Consider the following 8,240-nt stretch of genomic DNA (forward strand, 5'->3'; position numbering starts at 1 on the left):
ACTAAGAGGATCCGTCTTGATATGATTTAGTTGATTAGGATTCAATGAACGGAATCTTCTGTGGCAGTGGCCGGAACCCTAGTTCAAGACTCGCCTGCCATATTTTCTCAACACTGAACATCACTTCTCCGCACTCATTTACGTCCCAACCCTTCAAGCCATGCAATATTCCAGCAATACGCCATGCACTCATCACCCTTCTTGGCAACCAGTTCTGTGACACATATAGTGGAACTTATTAATTCACTTCTTCCTTAGAAACCCCCAAAAAAAAAAAAGTGTTGTGTGTGGGTAACTGACCTCACAAGAGTGTAAATTTTGAAAAGAAGAGGGAGCTATCATAGCAGGTGTGGTGAGATAAAAACAGTCTTTGCGCAATTCCTTTAGAGGTAATTGGGTCAATGGTATGAACAACGATCCTTTTGGTGCCTTCATTTGTTGATTCGCCTTCCATTTCTCGCCTACTAACCATATCTGAATCAATTTACAACATAATATTATACTGATGTTAGATTACCATATCAATAATTGAGGAGTGCGATGATGTTAGGTTCAAAAATGAGTTTAATTACCTTTGCAGTGTCCGATGTCGAATGGACCAAATTCTTTCTCAACTCAGGTCTGCTTATCCTTAATTGATGATTCTCAAAGTTGTCTTTGCACGTTGTTATTACCTGCAAGAAAGAATTGATTAATTTCATATCCTGATTATATGACATATATATATATATATTAAGTTTAGATTTAGCTAAGATGAGTGGATTGTTGCCTCCAATATACTACCTCCAATTCTTAATATAAGAGCTAGTTTGATTTTCAATTTAGTCCTAAATATAAAATCTCAATCCATTTCATCTCTTGTATTTATTCATTTTGCCTAAAGTAGTGATTGTAATAGTTGCACATGTTAAAGGTTTCATCAAATGGTAATTTTGGTCAATACACATTATTAGCAAGGGTATTTTAGGAATGACAACACCTATTTATTACAAATAACTAATTTAACAAACTTCCTTAATCTACTCAAATTAGTCAACTAGCTTCTATATTAAGGACTGAAGCTAGTAGTAAATTATAAAATATTTTGCTCGAATCAACATTACACATTAAAAAAAAGTTAGGCAATTATATAAGTAAAATTGAACATACCTTGATATTTCTTTGACATAAAGCAGTTGCAATAGCAAGAGAAACCTTGGTGCAAGAACCACAAAGAACCACTTGACTTGTTTGTTTTGGAATGCTATTAAGGACTATAGCAACCACTAAGCTACTTCCATCCACAATCTTCACCTTTAGCTGGGGGTACCTTTGTATGTAAATCTCTCCACATTTGTTAAGCTCCTCTCCCTTTACATCCACACATATTCAAGTCATTAATTAGAGTGAGAGTATATTCAATTAATTAAGCTTTAAATAGATTTTTCAAAAAAATTGAAACTTGCCTGATTTAGAAGACCAAGACTCAGGACCTTAACTCCACTCGACTCTGCGTCCAGTATCGCTTCTTCTATCAGTTGATTCAATGTCTCTCTTTGGCTCTTGGAAATATACTATAAAAGGATTTTTAATTAATTAAACAATCAAATAATTGGCTTTAACTTGTTTTTTCTAAGAAAATGAACTGGATAATTAAATGATTAATAATAATAGTCCATACCTGTACGAAGAATCTTGGAATAACCCATGATTGCATGGTGAGATTTTGGAATGTGTTGCTCTCCAAACAAATGTTCGGCCATAAAAGCAAGTCATGATAGAAGACCAAAGAGTGAAAGGCCACATCAAGAAGAAGTACCATTTAGAAGTCTGGGGTTTGGAGGCTAAAGAAGCAAATCCTAAACGAAGATGGTAGATGGAATCTGGAGTTGTGAGGTGTGTTAGGTGCACAACATGTGGCGAGGTTTCTGTTCGCTTCAATGATGTTTCATATGTTATCTCTGTGGATTTGTCCACAGTTCCATAAATGTAGTCATATATTGGCATGAAAAGACTATAATTGGACCGAAATTGAGTGTGATGTAGAGAGTGGAACCTATCGATCACACAAATAAAGAATCAAATCAGATGATGATCAATTAGCTAAATTATTGTTAATTATATTCTTCTCTACTGTGAAATATACTGCTATGTTCACCAAAAAATACATGACCTTATGAGTGATTTTCATAGTATATTTTATAGAAGAATATTCATGACATTTTACGAGATGAAGGTTAGGAATCCAAAAGCAACATAGGAAATAAGGGTTGAAATTAAATCAAGATTAAAATTATTACAGAAAGATTAGTATGTCCAGTGGAAATTGATAATGGTATTCAAATGAGTTAAAGAAGGAGTTGATAATCATGGAGTGACGTTGAATAAGGAGCTAGGGTTAGAGCTGCCCTGGGAATGGAGAGGGATGAGTCTTTCCCTATGTCGTGGTTTGAACTGCCACGTGTGGATGTTGTGTTGGATGTGTGTATTATAAGAAAGAAAAACTAATTTATATTTAGCCATTTAGGAGTATGCACTTTCCATGAACGTGGGGCCTTTAATAAAGGTTTTTTTTTTTGTTAATACAAATCCAAATGAAGAGTTCAATCCAAGATATTAACCTAATTGGAGAAACTCTTGAATTCATAGATCCCATCACTTAATATTTTTTAATTAAAAAAAACAAGTACTAATAACATGATACTATAAGTGAGATATATATATATATATATATATAACCTGCGACTTTTTACTTATACGAAGGACATCATCACCCTACAATGAAATGACATGCCAGGATTTCGATTTATTATCAAAGCAAAGCAGTTGGAAATTAAATTAATATGCACTTTTAATGCATATAACCACTACTGCGTGTACGTAAGGCTGTCGCGAGAAGGACACTGCAGACCTAACTTGCGTTTTAATATCTTGAGAGCCAATTATATTACATTTGTGAATACACACACATATATATGAGAGAATATGAGGGGGAGGATTCTCTCCTTCATTTTATTATAAATCACCTTTGATCACCTCACACAAACTAAAGAAAGGTAACTAAGTCATTAGTTTTGTTTCGAAGTGAGATAAATTTTTAAATTTACCAATATTTAAAATCATGAAGTGCATCCAAATTAATGATTCATGGTGGAAAATATTTCATCAAGCTTTAAATATGGCAGGGAAATTTTGAAAGAAGAAAAGCATCATCAATTTCCTACTTAATGGCATCCAATCCTTCTAGAAAGTGCCCTTATAATAATGACTAAAAAGGCTAATTAATTATATTTATTATTTTTATTTATCCAAGTATGTGTCCGTTTTTAATGGATTGTTGCGTTATTTTCTTTCAGAATAATTATTTCTTTTCGCATTAAATATTCTCTCTGCTCCCAAAGGAAATATGTACGTCCTTATGATGCACATCTTGTCCAGCAGAAGAGGTACGTTTTATGATTTACATGTTCAGTTTTAATTCAATGTGTTAAAAGTAATTATTTTCATGTTGTGAAGTAACATATGCACAAGATTAGGTATCTCATTAATTTAATTTGTGAGATGAACGGAAATGTTGTCCATGATATGAGACATATCGTAGTAATATGTTAAAAAGACATATGTTCAATATCTCAAGGATAAACACCCCCCACTCTTAGCTTGCTGCTCTTCGACTATTAAATAATTGGGGATTCAAAATTGTTAGGTTTTGATGAGAATGAAAAATAATAATTATGATTATTTTATATGTTAAAGATGCCAATATATAAGATCTTGTATAAGAGGTACTAAAAACACACTTTCAGTATATATATAGGGGTGTGTATAAACCAGACTAGACTAGATTAGTCATTAACCCGAGATTTGGTCTAGATAAGATCTTAGGCTAAAAAAACAGATCATGGTCTGGTTTGTTCTAGTTTCAACCTGAGATCAGGTTGGACCAAACTTAATTTATCGAACTACCTGGAGTGGTTCTAGGTAGTCTAAGACCCCAATTTATATCAAATTGCAAGAACAATTATTGTAGAGAGAGAGAGAGAGAGTAAAGGAACTTACGTGGGAGTGTACATGATATACTTTAAGAAAGGGAAGAAGGAAAAGAGAGAGCTAGGGATGAGCTCCAAGTTGCAGTGACCCAAGTTGTTCATGAAGTCAATGTATGCAAGATAACCTGTAAATGATACTATGGATGCCGTCCTTGTTATGAGCGTCGTATATGTTGGGATTGCGAATAGCATAAAGTATGCTATGTGCTCTGCAAATGGGTGTATCACAGCTGTCCCAACCAGCCAAAAAAATAAAAATCATATTTATGGGTCTTAATAACTCACACACGTATAGAATTGATGAGAATGAAATAGATGTGAGAGAGAAAGTAATTAAAGATGATGATGAGATGATGAAAACATATATACATACAAGTGATAGGCTCAGTGATGATGAAGGAATGGTGGTGAGAATGGTAGCGAGAGTAGAGAAAATGGTGATGAAGAGCTCTGTGCAACCAGTAGTACAGAAACTCCACAGGTCCTGCATGTAGAACTGCTGTGATAATCACTCCATCTGCTCTCCAGAATGGCATATTAGAAGTCTCTGGTACGAACATATACCCAATGTAAAACAAAAGTGCATTTAACACTATTTGGTCATCCCTGCAAAAATCAATTAAAACAACAAGAATTATGGGATCAACTTGGCTTATTTAGGTACAATAACTTCCATGTGAGTGTATGTGATTGTAGACGATGCCTTCAAAAAGATAACCCTCATTTAAAGTCTTACATGATTTAATCTGAATTAGTTAAAGTTTAATGTGACTATAAAAAGCAAGCAGAACCCTCAGAGCATTTCGTACCATTCGATGTGAGAATTTAGATGTTTTATATTATCATGTCTTTTCTTATGCATGGTCTTGTAGTCTAGTGGCATTAGAGCTCTTTAATGAGTAAGAGGTTGCAAGTTCATTATCATGTGTAATCTCAATCCGTTAGCACCTATCTCTTTAATTAAAAAAGAAAAAAGAAAAAATTGTAATAAGGTTCCACCCATGAGAATTAAATGTAAAAAAATCTTTTGAAATCATCAAATTAATCTTAAATCCTAAGGAACCTCCTTACAAGAGATTTCATTTATTTAATTGCCAAATTTTTCTTCTTCTTCTTTTTTTTTTTAAAAAGTATACGTTACAACTGAAAGTACAATTGTGAACAATTTAAGGTAAAACAATTAACAATTATCATAGAAGATATTGACAACTCATGCATTATATTTTTGTGATGTGTTAAGAAAATGTATTATTAATACCTATCATGATAATTATTAATCATTACATCTTAAGTTATTAATTACTGCCTTTTCAGTTGTCAACATATACTTTAAAAAAAATAAAAGCAATTTGGTAATTAAACAAATAAAATCTCTTACAATGAGGTCTTTCAAAACTTCAAAATAATTTGATAATTTCAAGATATCTTTTTGTATTTAATTCTCCTGAGTGAAACTTTATTGTAATTTGTTAAAAAAAATGTTATCCTAGCTATTGGTTGGTGTGAAAAGGGTGGAGGCGTATATAATGACATGATTTTCAGATAGGAATATAATGATGCCAAGCTAATTATTTATACATTTATTTCCTCTCTCAGGTAATTAAAAGACAGTCGAATAAATTTTCGTGCTGCTTAAGGCTCTCATGGGACTATGGGACACTAATTTAATTCGAGGTTTGGCAGAAATTAATATAAAGCATTGAGATCAAGAGACACACGCTAAAAGCCGAGGGCTCCATGGTGTATATAATTAAAGTGTGGAGCTATGATCTTTTTTGGTATAAAGTATTAAAAATGAGAGATAGGAACTGAGAATACCATTAAGAAAAATCATTAAAAAAATATTTAGTATAAAAGATTGCTTGTTACATGGGATTAGACAAACTCATAAAGGTAGGATTGGAGAATATCATCTCCCCCCATAATAATCCTCAATCTCACATATATAGGTTTGTTTAATCTCACGTAACAAAAAATCTCTTATATTAAACACTTTTTGAATAAATTTTAATCTCAAGCCCATTTCCAATCCTTACTCCTCAATTTTAATATTTCGTAGCAAACGTGACGTGTGGCTCATGTATGGCTAAGCAACGAGTTATAGACCTTCATTAATTAATTACCAAATCATAAGAAGAATGAGAAAATAAAAATACATAGAACACGCAAGACTCGCACTTCAAGAGATATTGTTAAAATTAACTGTCTGAGTACGAGGGTGGGAAATTCACATATAATACTAAAAAATACAAAATTTCGGACAGAATTTCATTCTTAAATCTGTTTAACGATAAAATTTCATCACCAATCAATTAGTGACATTAATTAGCAAATTTCATTGCTAATTCATTACTTGTTTTCAGTAGAATTAGAGATCATGCAAAAAAAATACATAAATTAAAAGGAAAAAAAACTGTAATTAATCACAACTATTTAAATTGGGTTCTAACTCACATCCTTTCAGCATTTTTTTCAATTATATCAAATTAATTTTTGGAGCTAAGTATCATTTCCATTTAAGAAAAGCTCAAATTTTTTACATTGCACGAACTTTCATTAGACCCCACCAAATTTATTATGCACTAACAGATGGGTTCAGGAGTAACAATTAATAATCCATTCAAATGTCACTCACGAACAACTCAGAAGCCACTCCCTGGTCTTATTTATAAGTTTTAAATTTAGAAACGAACACAATTTATTTTATAAGCCTTAACTTGAGTTTTTCTTATCAATGTTGCCCTTAATTATTTCTCTCTTATCACATTTCCTCACACATTCTCTTTCATCCTTTTTCTTATTTATTATAAGAGTATATTTAAAAATAAAAATATATTTCTAACCTATTTATTACTCCTCTGGTCCTATTTATAAGACACTTTCAGCATGTTTTATATAGACCAAGAAAAACGTTAAATTTCATTAACTTTCATTTAAAATTTAATAACTTTTCAATTTTATCCTTATTTAATATACATTATACCTCATACAAATAAAGTCAACACAACAATAAATGAGAGGTAAAATTATACATCCATACAAAAAATTTCTCTCAGTGCTCTATAAATAGGGTTAAAAAATGTCTCTCTCTCTTTCTACTCTATAAATACAACCAGAGGAGTATTTTTAACTAGTTTTAATTAATTGCTTGTTATCCGTGAACTAATTATTTAAAACTTATAATAACGGAGGGAGTATATGCATTCATTTTAATGAGCAATAAATTAACGCAACAACCATATATGTGTGTGTGTGTGTGTGTGTGTGAGATAGATTGTTATGGTTAATCTGTACGTTTCTTAATAAATGATGAAAACCCAAGCAACAAGAGATTATCTATGTATATATAAGACTAATGAAAAAGAAGATGATTGGTTAATTACCAGTTGGTTTCTCTATCAACTTGTTCGAAATCGAGGCTCTTGTCAAGAATTCTGTTTTTGCCTTTGGTAGTTTGATAACGAGAAAAAGAACCCCAAATCTGCTGATGAAGCATCCTCAACAACATATATGGAAATACCAGAAAGTATCCAACGTCCCTCTCATTTCCCTCCTTCATTATCATTTCGTAACTGCTGTGTACCACCCACGGCGCCAGTAGCAACCACTTCCATCATATTTAAAAAGAAAACCATGACATTAAACATACATGTCAGCCAAACATTTCTGCATGGAAATGAATAAAATAATGCCTGGAAACCTTGAATAGGCACACACACAACACGCACGCACGCACACTAAAGAAATAACGTAAGAAACCTTAAAGTCTCCAAGAGGCTTCCATGGCCAATTGGTCAGAATGCCTGGGTTCGTCGCCATTTTTGGAGAACACTGAGGTGGTCGAACGATTCGAGAGATCGGAAAGATATATATGCAGGAGACAAGTTTGCTGCCCTGCGTACCAAGTCGGGCATATGGTTAGCTATTTACAAATTCAAAAGTTTGCGTGGGCAGTATCTGTACGATCCATGTGGAGAGAAATAGCATTGTATGCTCTATCCTGTTCTCCTTTCTTAGTATAAGTTTCAAATAACTGATTCATAAGAAACAAATAATTAATTAAAATTTGTTAAAAAATGACAAATATGTTAGAAATATATTTTTGTTTTCAAATATGCTCTCATAATAAATAAAAAAATGATGAAAAAGAATATATGAATAAATGTAGTAAGAGGGTATGGTTAATAAGAGAAAATAAATAATTAAAAGAAT

The 8,240-nt window shown here is 32.3% G+C and overlaps 1 pseudogene; it reads right to left on the bottom strand.

The window, feature by feature from the left end:
* Positions 1–7,847, bottom strand: LOC114750696 (very-long-chain aldehyde decarbonylase CER1-like; annotated as a pseudogene).
* Positions 7,848–8,240: the final 393 nt, after the last annotated feature.

This window comes from Neltuma alba, unplaced genomic scaffold (genome assembly GCF_004799145.2).
Source record: "Neltuma alba isolate B1F8T4 unplaced genomic scaffold, ASM479914v2 tig00001113_pilon, whole genome shotgun sequence".
Taxonomy (NCBI): Eukaryota; Viridiplantae; Streptophyta; class Magnoliopsida; order Fabales; family Fabaceae; genus Neltuma; species Neltuma alba.